Here is a 15,779-nt window from a genome sequence, read left to right on the forward strand (position 1 = left end):
TCAGAGCCTGGAGCCTGCTTCCGATTCTGTGTCTCCCTCTCTCTCTGCCCCTCCCCCATTCATGCTGTGTCTCTCTCTGTCTCAAAAATAAATAAACGTTAAAAAAAAATTTAAAAAAAAAAAAAAGTAGAGTCTGGGGAGTGTGTTCCAGGGGAAGACAAGAACGGGCAAAGTCACCAAAGGTGTTGGAAAATTTCAGAACAGGCAGGTTATTCTGTACGGCTGGAGATAAAGCTGCAAAGGTGAGAATCAGTTAGGATTCTTTGAGCTGCAAGTAGTAAAACTATGTCTCAAACAGGCGTAGGTAGTAAGAAATTCTATTTCATAGCTGGAGGTCCAGAGAGGCAGGGGAACTCCAAGAGCCGTTTGATCAGGGCTCCGTGTCTGTTTCTCTGTTCTTCTCTTGGGTCTGCTTTGCTCTGTGTTCGTGCTGCCCTCATGGTGGTCATCCTCATGGTTGCAAGATGGCTGCCAGCAACATCCAGGGCATAGGTTGTTCATGTTGAAAGACAGAAAGAAAAAAAAAAATTGTTTGACCTGAGCAAACCTCTTCTCAGATCTCATTGATGTAAAATGGCTTAGGACTGCCCATTCCTGAACCAGTCAGTGACAAGAGAACTACCATGAATGGAATAAAAATAATTGCTTGAGCCAAGTGCAAGGTAGGAGGAAGTCAGCCATGATGGTTCCCCTCTAGTAGGCTTGGGCCAGACTGAAAAGTGGTGAATCTTGGCCTCAAAAATCTGTGTGCATAATAAAAGGCATGGGAGCTATTGAATGTTTTTCTGCAGGGGAGTAAACAGAACTGTGTTCAAGGTGAAATTATTTAGATGTTTCTATCAGAAATAATAAAACAGAGGAGAGCAGATGTGGAAGAGTAGGTGTTCACTGCCATCATATCTTTTCCTTCTATACACATCAAAAAAGACTCCCAAGAATGAAGCTGCCACAATCATTCACATCAGGTATAAATAACTGGTAAGGGTATGATGCCAGTGGGAACAGAAAAGAGAATTTTAATGGAAGACACATTCCAGACAAGACAGGATGATTGTAGATGGGGAAAGAAAAATTAAAAATGATTCTGACGTTGTGAATTAATGACTTAAACATGTAGTGCCATGAATAGAAATATGATCATCTAGGAGAGGCAGTGAGATAATTTTGAATCCATAAATCAGATGCATGACTAATAGCAATGATAATAGTACAAAAATGATGCCTGTAGTGACAAAATGATGATAGTTAATAGTAAATTTAGTATATATCGGGCAATTAATATATATCAGGCACATAGTAGAGACTTAGTATTTGTTGCTCTGATATATGTGTGTATTCACTTATTCCTTACAATGATCCCCAAATTATCCCCATTTTGCAGAGGAGGAAACTGAGGCTCGGAACGGTAAAACTAAACAACCCAAGGTCACATACATAACTGATAAGGAGATAAGGTAGGATCAGACCCAGACCATCTAACTCAGGACCGTATGCTTTCAGTCATCAAATCAGTAGCTAACATTTATTAAGCATCATACTTTGTGACAGTACTTTATAAGCATTCCCTTTAATCCTTAAGAGTCAACATATAAAAGGGATAGTATTATCTCTGTTGTACAGATGAGCAACCCGAAGCACAGAAAGGGTAGGAGACTTGCCCAGAGTCACACAGCTGGTAAATGGCAGAGGCAGCGTTCAAACTGCAGTGGGCACATAGCTCAAAAGCATGCACTCTTTCCAGGACTCCATGGGAAAGACACATGCACCCTAGGAGCACAGGATCTATATCCCTTGTCTCATTGAGGAAACGGTACACTTCCGGCCTGGGGACCAAGCCTTACATGTTTGGGGCACACGCCTGGTGGGGGACCTGGCACGTGATGCGGGGACCAATAGAATTTGAGGTCTCTGGGAATGTCTGCATATTGAACAAGCTGAAATTGCTACGGGAGGGTCCCGACCACCGGGGGCAGGAAATTGGAGGAGGTGGAAGGGTGGAGTATTATTAACCGAACAAGTTCAAGTGCAGAGAGTCCTGAGTCTGGTTGCAGTCCTGTAACTCATTAGGCCCGGGGGGGGGGGGGGGGGAGAGGGTGTGCCTTGGGCAAAGTGCTTAACCTCTGAGCTTCACTGTCCTCATCTGTAAAATGGGGACAGTAATAGCTGGACCTCACCCCGGGGAGCTGTCTCGTGGGGACTGAAGATGACACAAGCTCGTGAAACATGGGGCTCAGTGCCTAGCATATAGCAATACTTTTTACCCCGTAGTGGCATTGCTATGATTGTTGTTAGGATGATGATTTCTGCAAGAGAATGTGGAAGGAAACAAGTCCACGCCTCCGGGAGGAGGGATTCTGCCGCTTATATTTCACAACGTTCTTGCCCCTTTGAAGCCTCCACATAGCAGCCGCCTTGACTTCCAACTTTCACGGCAGGCTCTCTCCAAACCAGATGGACCAAAGCCAGTGGCTGCTCCAGGAGCAGAGGAGGGCCAGGAGAAGGGCCAGTGGGGCGGGGGTGGGTGATAGGACGAAGGGGTGGAGAAGGGCTGCCCACCCCAGGAGGCTTCTCCTAGGCTCTTCCCAGATCCCACCAGCTCCAAGGGTGGCTCCAGCACTGGCCGTGCTTTTTGCCCAGACACATCGTTTGTGTCTCCAAATGTAACAGACAGCTGGCGGCCACTGGTTCCGGCTTTTCCTACCATGACCTCGGAGAAGTGGGGCTGTGGGGTCAGTGCCGGCCCTGGAGCAGCCGCTGCCCTCTCCACACTGGGGAGGAGGAGGCAGGAAGGTGGACAGAGCCCAGCAGCCCCCGGAGACCCTGGCACCCGTAGTCCCTGGCTACTCCACGGGGGGTTTTCAGATCTTCCGGGCCATGACCCTCCACTTGGCTAGCCGAGGGCTAGGGGAGAAGCAACTTCCTCTCAGCAGCTAACATTTTTCAGAGGCTTCTGGAATCCTGTAAGTCTACAAGTGCTTAGTCATGGAGCATTAGAGCTGGCCAAGCCCTTAATCCAACCGTCCCGTTTTATGGGTAAAGAAACTGAGGCCCAGAGGGGTGAAGTGACTAGTCGAAGACAGTTCTATGAGTCAGGGTGGGGCTGGGGCAGGAGCTCTTGCTGCGAATCGTGAGCCTGGGGCTTTTCCATTACTCAAAACCACAGAGCCCAGCCCCAGCATTCTTCCCTAAAAAGGGCTGGATCTTGTGATCCGGTTGGGACCTGCGACCCCAATCCATGGGCTTATCCACCTTCGGAAGGGGAGTTGCCAAAAACAGACGTCGGGCAAAAATGACGGCAACGAAAAATGCATTTGCCGTGGAAACGTGCTCACCCTCCCTACAGTATGAAACGAAGAAGAAACAGTCTCCAAGCAGAATTTCTCCTACGATCCCATCTGGATAAGGAGCTCGCACACACACATGTGTACGCAGAAAAGACCAGAAGGAGAAGTAAAACAAACTCACTTCTGGGAGGGCATGGTTATGGGTGGTTTGCATTTGTCCCTTCTTTGGTCTTAACTCGTATTTTCTAAACTTTCCGCTTTGAGAGGGTTTATTTCCGTAACAACAAGTTTAAAAAGACACAAAATAGATAGACAGGCACCGGGGTCCCCGGTCGCCCTCCCTCGGCCGGGCTTAGCAGAGGCTCCCAAACAGCCTGCACCCATTGCACAAGGTGTGGCATTTTCCTTTCCGGTGAATCCTCGACAAGCTCAGACCTGAGGACAGGCAGCCCCAGCTGTGGTTTTGCTGGAGTCTGGGAGCAGCAGTGTGGGTTTGGGGCACTCCTGGGTCTCCAGTGTGCCCCGAGGGGAGGGGGTGACGCCTGACCCCAGCCTCACAGCTGGCTCAGCCGAGCGAGCGTGTCTGGAGGTATGAGGCAGAGGCCAGCCTGGGGTCTGACATGTGGAGAATGGGGAAGAGCAAGACAAAGGCGAGGTGGCCCTCTGGGGACTCTCCCCGTCCCGGGCCACACCCGCCAGGAAACCTCCTGGTCCAGTTTTCACCTTTTATTTTTAAAAAAAAATTTTTTTCAACGTTTTTTTATTTATTTTGGGGACAGAGAGAGACAGAGCATGAACGGGGGAAGGGCAGAGAGAGGGAGACACAGAATCGGAAACAGGCTCCAGGCTCCGAGCCGTCAGCCCAGAGCCTGACGTGGGGCTCGAACTCACGGACCGCGAGATCGTGACCTGGCTGAAGTCGGACGCTTAACCGACTGTGCCACCCAGGCGCCCCAGTTTTCACCTTTTAGACACGCACATCTCACTCATGTTCTCTGCCACTTGCCCACTCTGATGTCCCGAAGCCCTAACCACTTTTCTGGATTATTCCATAATGTCTACCCACCACGTGGACCTCCCGTCTTTCTTGTACAGTGAGAACAGTGAGCCCTGAAACGGTGAGCCTCATCACCAGGGCCACAGAGCTCAGAGAGGGCTTGTTTAAAAATTTTTTTTAATGTTTATTTATTTTTGAGAGAGGGAGAGAGAGCTCAAGTGGAGGAGGGGCAGAGAGAGAGAGAGGGAGACACAGAATCCGAAGCAGGCTCCAAGCTCTGAGCTGTCAGCACAGAGCCCGACACAGGGCTTGAACTCATGGACCGCGAGATCACGACCTGAGCTGAAGCTGGACACTTAACCGACTGAGCCACCCAAGCACCCAGAGAGAGTTTATTTAGACAGAAGCATTGTCCCATGCCGCATACAAAGTCAGGACTATGGCACCTGCCTGGTGCCCTGGCTAGAACCTGTCTAAACATTGGCTGGTAGATGCTGCTTCCCCAAAGGGCCATCACATAGGCACCTCCATTAGGACAGCTTTTCATGTCCCAGAAGGGTGGGTCTTACAACGTCTTCATATGGTGGTGACAAAATGCAGAGGGAACCCAAGCCACCAGCTCCGAGGGCATCATGGAGCAGAGGGATAGAGCAGAGGACCTGAATCTCAGCTCTGCTCTCCACTCCCCTGTCACCTGGGCCAGTGACCCCCTGCACCCCATCCCCCTCCAGGCTTCAGTTTCCTCATGTGTAACATGAATCTCGAAGCTGTGGTCAGGGTTGATTGACTCTAACCTCTAGATCTGGGGTCAACAGGCTACTGCCCTCAGGCACCTGGCCTGCCGCTTTTCTTTATACAGCCCTTCAGCTATAAAGGATTTTTTTTTTATTTTTATTTTAAAAAAATTTTTTTAACCTTTATTTTTGAGACAGAGAGAGACAGAGCATGAACGGGGGAGGGTCAGAGAGAGAGGGAGACACAGAATCTGAAACAGGCTCCAGGCTCTGAGCCACCAGCACAGAGCCCGACGCGGGGCTTGAACTCACGAACTGTGAGATCATGACCTGAGCTGAAGTCGGACGCTTAACCGACTGAGCCACCCAGGCGCCCCCAGCTATAAAGGATTTTTAAAAAATATTTCTAAATGGCTGTAAAAAATAAAAAGAGTGCTATTTCACATTACACGGAAATTATACGAAATTCAAATTTCAGAGTCCAGAAATAAAGTTTATTGGAACACAGCCATGCCCTTTTATTTATATATTCCCTGTGGCTGCCCCTGTGGAGGTGAGTAGTCGTGACAGAGACCAGAGGGCCCCCAAGGACTCAACTGTTACTAGCTGGCTCTTTACAGAAATGTTTGCCGAGTCCCAGTCTGACGGTCTGGTGCATGGCAGAGTGTTAACAAGCCTTGATCTCTTTTCGCATCATCTTCTTTTTACTCCTGTCTTCCAGGTACCTGTTTGTCCTGTCCAAACGGCAAGGAGCATCACTGTTTGGGGAAGATGGGGAAGGAGGAGGGTCCCTCCTCGCTGGGGCTCATCAGGCTCCTCAAAGCTGGAAGATCATGTCACAGAGATCAGATCTTCAATTCTGCCACCAACTGGCTGTGTGGCCTGGGGAAGAGCCCTTCTTCTCTCCAAGCCTCAGTTTCCCTCACCTGTAACATGGGACCAGCATAACACTTACAGGCCAGGCATGGTTCTAATCACGTTAGTTACTTCTTCAATCCTAACAATCCTACGAGATGAGTGCTGTCATCACCCCACTTATAAGCAAATAAAGCTGAGGCAACTGGAGGTTGAGTTGTCTAGGGTTTCACAGCTGGTCAGAGGTGGGATTCCAACAGCCTCATCACTCAGGCACTTGAACAACGACTTACAGGGTCCCTCATGCTTCCCAGGCAGACCGGGAGCTCTGACTTGCGATGAGGGACCTCACGCTTTTAGCCACCTGTCAAGCTCTATGGCTGTGTCAACTCTTTTAATCTTGAAGAAGAGGAAGGGATAACATTTCCAGATCTCTCCCTGATGGTGTCAGAGCACGTGGCAGTGCCGGAATGGAGGGGTGACATTTGTGGGTGATATCAAGCCCTATGCAGACGGTTCCTGTTTCCTAGCTCTCTTGGAGTAGGAGACAAACGACCGCCCTGCTCCAAAAGGCAAAGCAGTGTCTTATTAAGATCTGATCTCCGTCGACCCTTGATTGATGAACAGGAATCACCTTCCTCCTCCAGGGGTTGGAAGTTGGAGGCCACTCTCCCACCTTGGCTTTGGGTCTCGGCCAGCCGCTGCTCCTTGCCACGTCTTGGAAAGATGGCTCAGGGACCGCCCATGTGCGTCAGCTGGGAGTGCTGGGCCTGCCCTTCTGGGCCCTCCCAGGCTGGATAAGGACACACCTTTTCTGCGGAAGGCTTTCCAGGCCCTTCCCCTGCTCCACTTCTCAGTGCTTCTTCCCTCCTCTCACCCCCACGTTAGCACTTGGACACGGATTGAGTGTTAAGGGCTGGGGCAGGCTGTGTCTTGCTTTTTTGTCGGATTGATTCACATGAGGATATCTTGCCCATGCTACATCCAGGCTCTTGTACGGCAGGGAGGGCGCGAGCGGGCGCCTGAAGATGCAGCGTGTGTGGTAAAGGGTCAGTGGCTCGAGCTCCACCGCCAGAATCCCTCCACCGCCTCCTGGCTGTGGGGCTGTGGGCATGTCGCTTTTCTGCGCCTCTGTTACCTAATGAGCAAACCGGGGCGAGCGCCTGTCTCCTAGGGTTATTGTGAACACCCGCTGGGGTAACGCACGCAGAGAAGCCTGGAATGGTGCCTGGCGTATGTTAAGTGCTCAACGCATGTGACCTACCCATGGACCATTTCTCTCCCATCCGGCAGCTACTTTAGCATAAGTGACCTCAAGAGTGTGGCAAAGGCTTTTTCCACACGCTTCTATAACCTCTGTGCCATAATGTGTCCTTGATTCACCCAATACCTATTGAGGGCCTGCTGAGTGCCAGGTGCCGTCTGAGAGCTGGAGGGCGTAAGGATCTCATGGTCAAGGGGAGAGAGGAAAAAGACATAAAGACCGTTGCTGGCAGCAGAAACACTGGTGGAAAGACACAGCCCAGAACACCCGGTCCACACAGCCACCTTCGTGAGCCTCCTTGAGGACCCAGCATGGTACCAAGCCTAGGACCCAGGCGTAGGTCCATGGGGGAAGCATAAAACTTCCTTGTGGCATCTGACATTGAAGCCATGGCTGCCAGGACTGGGCAGGAAGAGGGAAACCTTCTTCCTGGGAGGGAATGAAGGGAAAACGGAAGTGGGGGTGTGGGGAGGGGGGCAAGGCCAGGCCTCGCTTCTCAAAGTGCTCTTCAGAGCGACTCCACCCTAAACCCAGTGGACAGGCTACTGACGGCCAAGGAGGCCCCAAGAGAGCGAGAAGGGACAGTAATAAGGCCAACCAACCTTCCCAGGCCATTCACAGAGGGAAAGCAGTAACCAGCAGGGCTTGCCTAAGAAAAAAGAGAACTAGTCCAGGGAGGTGCCACCCCCGCAGGTCTTGCCCTGGGAATTCCTTCCTGAAGCCTCTGATCATGGGGGAAAACACCACTGTTGGCTCTTGTGAGAACCGGAGAGAGTAGGCAGTGAGGCCTAATCGGCTCGCAGGTAGATGACACGTGTTACTGCTCTGACACCTACCACCCAGCGTGTCTTCCTCTCTGTTCCTCCCCGCCACCCGAGGGATATGCTTCAGCTCACTGCTGCTCGACCCCTGCGGCTGTGAGGTTGCCACACCCCGGGCAGGACATGACTCTGGAGGGGACAGAGCGCTCTTCCGGGAAGTGGTCACCCTGGACCCTAGTCCAATCTTTCTCCTTAACCAGCAGTCTGGCCCTGGGCAAATTTCTACCCTCTCCGGCCTTCTGTTTCCTGTATCCATGTGATGCGCCCACACACCTGCTTTACCTTCGAGTTTGCTGGGAGGAATTAATACGATGTGAAAAACCAGTGAAACGTTTTAACTAAGAAGGGTTGTGTTTTCTGACTCCTTCACTAAGTGTGATGTCCCTGCGGGGGAGGGATTTTTCTGGCTCACCACTGCATCCTGACATTGAGCACACCTGGCATGTTTCGAGGTGGTTCTGCCTGAAATGGCAGGACTGAGGGGGAAGTGATTTCAGGCTTTCCCCCCACCGTGCTCCAGCCTGTGATCACTATAACCGCAAAAGCTAACACAGGCATCAACCCAGTGCCGAGGAACGTGATGCTCTCTTCGTCCATCTACACTGCCCCTGGGACAAATGGTTGTAATTGATGCCCCATCGTCATTTTGCCTTCTGCTTGACTGACAGAAGTCCAGGTTAGTCTGAACTGACAAAGCCCAAAGCTACATTTCTTATCACCCCTGTGTCTGGAATAGCCATGGGACACAGCTGTGGCCAAAAAGATAAGAAGGTGTTGGATTGAGATTCTGGAAAACACCCAACAGGTTCTTCTGGCATTTTGCCATCTGCCCTCTTCTTACTGCCTGGCATGTAGAATTGATGCTGGAACTTTAAGAGCCATTTTGGAACCATGAGGACAAGATCCATGTGCTAAGAATGACTGAGCAAAGCCCTGGTGGCATCTTGGAGCTGCCATATAACCCTGGACTACCTACTTCTAGAAATATAACCTTCCCAGTTGTTAAAGCCACTGTTTTTCTTCCCGCTGAAGACAGGTTCAGATGGGGGGAGTGGAGTCTCTTATTTGTAGACAAGCACAATTATAACCAATACACCCTTTCTTCCAAAGACTAGGTCAGTGCCAATTTGGGCATCCTGTAAGACGCCACAAAGGACTTATCACGCTGCTCTGTGAGACCTGGTTACTCAAACACTCCCCACCAGACTGCAAGCTCAGGGAAGGCAGGGTCCACCACTCTTTGTTAATCACTAGCGCATTCCCCAGAGCATGCCAATTTCTGGCAAACATTAGCTTCTTTATACGCTTTCCTTGAATCAATGAATGAAAGAACACCGTAATTCTGATTCTAGAAGATGTAGCTAACTTGCCTTAGACCTAGGAACCATTCTCTCTGGCCAATTTTGAAACCTGTGTCGAAACATCTTTGAAAAGTCAGCTCTTAATGTGGTTTGCCTAAAATACTGAAAGCTTTGTAAATAGCGATAGAACCATTGCCTTTCCCTCACCACCCACAGCTCACCACCCACACACAGCCCATCATGGCTGCCCTCAACTTGCCATTACATGACCCAGAAGGCAATTCATGTAAATGCTCTGGCAGATTCTGATGCCAAGTGATTGGCACAGCTGAGAAACGGCACATCCCACAACATATAGAGAGTTTGACTGAATGTACGTAAGTGTGTATATGGAAACATTCACAGACATATTTGTCAGGTTATTTTCCTATCTTAAACATTTCAGTTATTTCTAGACTTGCACAGTTACTTTCTCCATGACTTCTGGAGGGTTCTGACAGTCTCCTCTCCTCCTCCTCCTCTTTCCTTTATTGTGACTCTCTCCTAAAAACCCGCTATTTTCACTACATCCCAAAAAACATTTGACTTTTTCTGTATCCAAGTTATCCAGCTTAAATATCCAACTATATAACGCCTTCATCTTTCTTCTTTTTGAAAAGCACAGGAAGTCCATATACTAAAAATAAGAATGCAAAGCCCATCTATTTCCCAACTTGGAGTTCAAGGCCTCCTTGGCCGTCAGTAGCCTGTCCCCTGGGTTCGGGGTGGAGGCGCTCTGAAGTGCCCTTGGAGAAGCAAGGCCTGGCTTTGCCCCACTCAGCCCCACTTTTGCTTTCCCTTCACTCCCTCCCGGCTGGAGGAGTTCGCAGTGTTTCCCTCTTTCTGCCCAGTCCTGGCAGCCATGGCTTCATCAATTCAAGCTGTATGTTGACAGTCATTCGAAGAAAATCACAGGTGATGCAACAGGCTGCCTGCTAATGCCCTCTTGGTTTCTCCTTTCTGGGTTCACACCCACCCATGAAGTTTGGGGGCCACACAAACTGAGATCCTCACTCCCCTTGCTCATCAGCCAGCTGAATGGGAAGAGCTCCAAAGATTAAAAAAAAATTTTTTTTATTAGTTTTCTTTATTTTTGAGAGGCAGAGAGAGACAGAGCACGTGTGGGGGAGGGGCAGAGAGAGAGGGAGACACAGAATCCGAGGGAGGCTCCAGGCTCTGAGCTGTCAGCACAGAGCCCGATGCGGGGCCCGAACTCACGAACTGTGAGATCATGACCTGAGCCAAAGTTGGACGCTCAACCGACTGAGCCATGCAGGCACCCCTAGCTCCAAAGATTTAGAGGATGGAGCCACAGATGGAAGGAACTTGGGCCTCTTGAGTGGCTACATGACACAGAGACCTGCAGGTCTGCTCTAGGCTGTTACAGGCAAGAAATCAATGTAATGGTACCAAACCAGGACTTTGGAAGTTTATCTGTTATAACAGCCAGCATTATTTGTAGATTACTCTTTACTTATCAGTAGCATTTTTTTTGTGCATCGGTGTGCTAAAATGCTGCCATGGTTTACTTTGTATTAGAGCTACTTACAATCCATGACTCTTCTGAATGTGGGTGTTTCCATCAATGGTTCTCAACAGAAGTAACTGGTGAGCTTTTAAAATCTCCCAGTGGTTGGGCCTCACCCCAAGAGGCTGTGATTCAATTTGTTGGTGGAGGCACTCAGACTTTGCTCTTTTTGAAAGAGCAGCCCGGCTGATTCTAGAGGACAGCCAGAGTTAAGAGCCACAGTCATAGAACAACAGTTCTCAAACTTGAGTGTGCATCAGAAAACGTGAGATACTTGTTTAGACATGGCCTTCTGGGCTCCACACTCCCCTCCCCAACTTTCTGATTTGGCAGAGCTGGGGTGCAACCTGGGAATTTTCATTTCTTTCTTTCTTTTTTTTTTTTTTAACATTTATTTATTATTGAGAGACAGAGAGAGACAGAGCATGAACATGGAAGGGGCAGAGAGAGGGGGAGCACAGGATCTGAAGCAGGCTCCAGGCTCTGAGCTGTCCGCGCAGTGCCTGATGGGGGGCTCGAACTCACTAACCACGAGATCATGACCTGAGCCAAAGTCAGACGCTTCACCTACTGAACCACCCAGGCGCCCCTGGGAATTTTCATTTCTAATGCGTTGCCCCATGAGGCGGATGCTACTGGTTCAGGGATCACACACTCTGAGAACCACTGGTGTAGACTTGTAAATCCGCGTCAGTAACAACAACCATCACTGGTATCATACCTAGCAAACATTAGTCACTAATAGTTGAGGGTATGATTGAATTGAAAACAAAGACATGCAGGCCTTTATACTTGATAAGGTGGCCCTGCTTACTTTGTGTTTCAATAGGTTCAGACTGAGTTTGCTTCATTGTTCAGTCCAACCTAGGTAAGAACAAGAAAAGGAAAGAATGTTTGGACAAGGGAGGATTTAATCCTCGGGTTTGAGCTAGCATGTAGAAGCAAATATTTATTGAGCACCTTGTATAGACATGGCCCCGTGTAGACCTCTCTTTATTTTTATCCTTTAGTTATAGGACATTTCTAGAAGAGAGAAGACTTCCAGACACCTGTGACTATGAGTAGTAGAACTCAAGAGATGGAGGAAGGAGTGTCTTGGTAGAAGGAATGACCTAAATATCAACACACACACGTATACTCATTGAATTTAGAGGGGAAGTGGGAGAATCAGATTTGGTATCTCAAGGAGGCAAAAAATAAATGGTAGCTGAAGTAAAGAAGTCTGATGACACTTTGTGACTCCTCAATCACCTGGAGCTTCTCCTTTTCCCAGAAAAGGAAAATAGAACCCCTTATCAGTGATCTAAGTGGAACACTTTCCTACCATCTTCCACACAGACAGACCTCACTATCCCATAAGTTCATATTTGTGATACATACACATACACCCAGGCACGCATATACTGTAAATGATTCTAGTGATAATAAAGCTTTTGAAATTGAGTAGAACGGACAACTTTGACGTAGCATTACTACCACTATTTGTTTTGTGCTTTTTTAAAAAGAAAGGTAAGTTTTGCTTTTTTTTTTTTAAATAAAGGTACATGTTAACTAGAGCCACAGATGTTTGATTTTTTTAGTGGTTTCAGGACTAGAATTTAGTGATTCGTATTTGTTTTACTCTCATCAGTTCCACTACTAAATCTAATAATTATTTTCATAAGGCATTACATACCTGCAAAGAGCTATCAATGAAAACTTCCCTCTTACTTCAGGGTACTTATTTGCAAAGTAAAGAAACTAATTCTGGCCAGGACAGCAAAAAAAAGAAAGAAAGAAAAAGAAAGAGAGCAAGAGAAAGAAAGAGAAAAAAGAAAGGAAGAGAAAGAAAGAAAGAAAGAAAGAAAGAAAGAAAGAAAGAAAGGGAGAGAGAGAGAGAAAGAAAGCAAGCCAGTCAGCCTGGTATAAGTGAGTCTGCTTGGAAGAGCCCAGGTCACATACAATTGCCTTTGCTGCAAAGGAGCCTGGGAAGTAGTCTCTCCCTTCCACCGAGAGTCACAAGATGGGAAATTCTCCAAATACAGCAAAGAGGTTGAGGTGCTGGGCAGTCAAATGGGGCAATAGATGTCCATTTGGCTACTTTTAGGCCACTAAACATTGTATAATTTTCTTTTCCTTAACAATTCTACTCTTCAGATATTTCAAAGTCATACAGATTTTTTTTTTTTTAAATAATGAATTTGCATGCTAGTTCTGAAAGGAAGCATGTACTTTCTTGTTATGAAAAATCTTTTCCCAGAGTCTCTGGGTTTGGAGGGGTCAGAAAATGGGATTCAGTAGCTCTGAACATTTCAGTGAGGAACTGATATGTGCAGGGTGGGTGGCTGCAGAAATACTAGACCTTGTCTAGACTAGTTGTCTGCATTTTAGCTCATTATATGTTCGCCTCTGGAGACTCATTCATTCTACCTGCTAGAGTTTTGGCACAAAACAGATGGCCACTCCAAAGGATGATTGAAGAGAGTTTAAGGAAGGGCTATTTAGGAAGGTGTAGATCTCCTTGGTGGAAACAGACAAGTGATAATGAAGTACCCTAGGGCACAAGAAGGTGTTAGGTTGATTAGGTCTGAAGGGGGAAAGGGAAGAAGCCAGCCCAGCTCCTATAGCTGTGAGAGCAAGAAGGCTGATGACATACTATACCACACACACTCAGTCCACCAGGCTTTAGCACCGCATGCTGGGCAGTTCCATGCACTTTACCAGGGTCCCAGATCAAGAGCAGAGGCTATTCAAAGAGTTTTTCTTCTTTGTTGCTTTGGGCTTTCTCCAAGGTGCAAGAGGTCACTTAGCCAACACAGGTACAACACAGAAATTCAAGGAGTTTGTGTTTCCAGGAGCAATTTCAATCAGTAATGAATAGGCTTCAATGGATAAACCACCAAAGTCCTTGGCCTCTGTGGTAGTCATTCTGAGGCACATGCTAACAGTTCCTCAGAGAGTCCTCAAAGTGACTGAGCCCCAGTTGCCCATGGAAGTAACTAGATTATTAATAAAAACTTTATTGGCTTTTCTCCCTCCCTTCTACTGTCTGGGACCAACTCCCAAGTAAACCACTGACACTCAAGTTCTTTTCTCAGGGGCTGCTTTCAAGGGAACTCAAACTAAAACACAGAAAGCCAATCTTGTGTGGAGAACCACAACCACCACCAGTCTGCAACTTGGCATGAAGGGAACTTGGGGAATAAATTATGACATTTGCTTCTTTCCATCCTACCATGTCCTTCCAGGGCCTCTTGGAAGCCAGAGGTGAGAAAACCCAGTTGATGTGGTCTGTAGCGATCAGTCTCACAGGGCACAGAGACAGATGGAGAATGGTATAGTGAATTTAGAGAAGCAAATAGAAACTATTCATCTCAGCCCACCCCTGTTGTCTCTCAGCATCTTCAAAGTCCCTCAATGATTGTATTGTTTCAGGGTGATGAATTCTATCACACTGTCACCTGAGATCTAAAACTTTAGCCCCCCCACCAGAGCTTTTCTTATGAGGTCATGGAGGAAAGCAGAGGCAAAGAAATAATTGATATAAAATAGGCTTCTACAGATCCCAATTCTATACCTAGCCGTTAGGTCTAAGGTAATAACTATAGTTTCCTTCTACCACCCATTCTACGCTTTCTATGCCCTCTGCCAGCACCATGTTTGGATGAAATCCTTTACCTTTGATGACCCAAACCTTCATTGCCACAAGATCTGAGTCCTGAGGGCAGCTCTCTTCATTTGCATGCCACAGTTATCCCATGATCAGGACTAAAAGGCAAAGGGTACCAGGAGATGCCCCTGGTCTCCTCTGTTTGGAATCCCCCCAAATTCTAACCATAGTCATTCTTGGCCCCATTGGGTAGCAGCATGCCAATTTTTCCTTACTAATACAGTGATTCTCTTCTCTTTCGGTTCAGGTATATGAGGTTCCCATGATGGCCAGCAGCAAGCTCAGCTGATAATTCATTAGAACAATAGCTGTGGTCCCTGGGGGAAGCATTCTACCTTCGGGCACTAGGACCTCCAATCTTATTAAGCTCACAGACACAGGGAAAGGAGGCAACATTTTTTTTTTCTAGGAAGGTTATTTCTTGTAACAATGAGAGGGGGCATTTTTACCACCAACCCTGGTTTTCCAAATCTGTGCATTCTCCAGGTGGGGCAATGGTACCATATGTTCACTATTTGTCATATGCTGCAGATTGTGGGACAGCACCCTAACCTCACAGGGTAGTGCCTGACAGATAGATCTGTAACTGAGGCTTCTGCAGGCTGTCTTACTATTACTCCCAGGGTGATAGGCAGTCTCTAAAATATCTCCCGATGATCCCTGCTTCCAGGTATTCATGTCCCCGTGTATTCTCTTCCCCTTGAATGTGTGCTGGACCTGGTGACCTGCTTCCAATGAATAGAATATAGCAGAAGGGATGGGATGTCACTTCTAAGATTGAGTTACAAAAAGACTCTGGTTTCTGTCTTCCTCACTTCCTCCTGCTTTCTTGTTGGCTTGTTCTGATGGAATCCGGCTGTTCTGTTGTGAGCGGCTCTCTGGGGGAGGTTCACATGGCAAGAAGCTGATTTCTGCGGCCAATAGCCAGCCAGGACCTGCAGCCTGCCAACAGCCATGTGGGTGAGTGACTCCAACCCTAGTCAAGTCTTGAGATGATTACAGTCTTGGCCAATATCTGGCTTCTAACTTTGTGAGGGGCTCTAAGTACCCAGAGAAACCATGCCCATGGTCCTGACATCTGGAAACTGGGAGTTAATATTTGCTGCTTTAGGATGTGAAGTTGTGAGGTCATTTGTTAAGTAGCAATAGATAACTAATACATCCAGCCAACTTCTTCTGGTTGTTGGGGTATATGGAAACATCAGTAAATTCTGTAGTCATGAACCCCATGCTGTACTATTGTTACAAAATGATTCCCTTACTTGGAGTCAATGTCGTATGGAACACCACTCTAGCAAATAAAGCTC

Source organism: Panthera onca, chromosome D1, assembly GCF_046562875.1.
Source record: "Panthera onca isolate mPanOnc1 chromosome D1, mPanOnc1 haplotype 2, whole genome shotgun sequence".
Lineage (NCBI taxonomy): Eukaryota > Metazoa > Chordata > Mammalia > Carnivora > Felidae > Panthera > Panthera onca.